This window comes from Vombatus ursinus, unplaced genomic scaffold (genome assembly GCF_900497805.2).
Source record: "Vombatus ursinus unplaced genomic scaffold, bare-nosed wombat genome assembly UNPS02003894.1, whole genome shotgun sequence".
NCBI classification, from domain to species: domain Eukaryota; kingdom Metazoa; phylum Chordata; class Mammalia; order Diprotodontia; family Vombatidae; genus Vombatus; species Vombatus ursinus.
In genome coordinates, this window is record NW_020943672.1 from 454,658 (window position 1) to 456,433 (window position 1,776).

The window sequence follows — 1,776 nt, forward strand, 5'->3', positions numbered from 1 at the left end:
TATGTTAAAGGGAACAGACAAAAAAAAGATACTGATGATAATATCCGTAGGTGTACAAGACCTAGACTCCAAAACAGACAAGATCATAAGCTCTTTGTGGACAGGGACCCTAGTTCGGACTAATTTTTACTCATTTAGCACCCAGCAGAATAGGGAAGAGAAGGGAATAAGTATTTATTAAGCACCTACTATGTGCCGGGAGCTGTGCTAAGTGTTTTAAAAATAATTTCTCATTTTATCCTCACAACAATCCTGGGAGGTAGGTGCTATTGTTTTCATTTTACTGTTGTGGAAATTGAGACACACAGAAGTTAAGTGATTTGCATAGGGTCACACAGCTAGTAAGCATCTGAGGTTAGATTGGAATTCGGGTTTTTCTGACTCCAGCTTCCACACTCTGTCCCCTGCCCCACCTACTGTATAGAATTAGGCAGACGGATTAGTCAGTGAAGGAATACTTGATAACTGACAGGTTAATTGGAACCTGAGTCCAGTGGAAACCCTGACTTCTGGGGATGATTTGGTACTCATGTCCCTTCCCCACCCCCAGGGAAATTAAAATTCTAATGCTAACAATTTGCTAGAAACGCAGAGGTGATATAGGTAGATCATCATAGATCCAGAAAAAAAAAAATTGCCTTAAACCACTGGGCAGGAAAGTGGAGACAGGGGATGGCTCTTTGGGGAAAAGGCACAATTAAAATAACTGAGAAGGTAGAATCCACAGGAAGATACAGTAAGTCAAATGCCACAAGTTTAAATGCTGAATATCGAGCAAAAAAAGAAGAAAGCTCCCTTTTCCCCTTTGCCCTTCCTTAGTTGTAAAATAACCAGGTTTTCAAGGGAAATGGGCCTCTCCCTTTGTAATTCCCTTGAAATTCAAGGACTGCTTGAGTGATTTTTATACCTGTGGGTTGAACTCATGACAGATGCTAAATGTTATAGCTCATTGAGTTACTGAATAAAGAATAGTCCATGTTTACTGTAAATAAGATCCTACTTTCAAATTGAAAAGCTATCAAAAGCTATCAAAAACAAATCTGACACCCAATCTTTAAAGACACTTAGAGCAGGGCTTCTTAAACTTTTTCCATGTGTGACTCCTTCAGTGACCTACAGTTTAAGAAGCATTGATTAGAGAACAGGCATGTCCAAATTCTAAAATTCCTTACCCTATAAAGCCTAAAATTGTGATCTATTTTCTCTATTCAAATGAGACAGCATTAATTGGGTGATTATTAATTTACTAAGATTATATTACTGTTTCATTATATTATATTACTAAAATTATAAATTTACTAAGAAGGTGCAACACCAGCCAGCCACTCATGCTCATGGTCTTTGAACAGAGATATGCATTAGAAGAACCAGAGATTGGTCATGGAAGAGATTGTTTTTACGAAAAGACCATTCCAAATCTTCGAATTAAGCTGCTTCTCAACCCTAGTTCACTGTGCAAAAACCAATCTTTAACTTTTAAATATATTACTTGACATTTTATGGCCATCAGAGTTGAATATCAATTTTTTAAATGTTAGTGGAAATTGGATAAGAAACCACATCTCAAAGGAGAATCACCAGAGTATGGAAGAAGGCTATTAATTTACTTCCCATTACCACCTGGAATCTCCTTTCACTGTTCGTACCAATCTATCATCGGTTCTGCTTAGTCTATACCCATAAAAATAATTTCATGATTATGGAACTGAAAAATACCTTTTTATGATTTATATTTGATCAGTAATCTGAGTCACACTTTGAATTAAGTATCTTAAA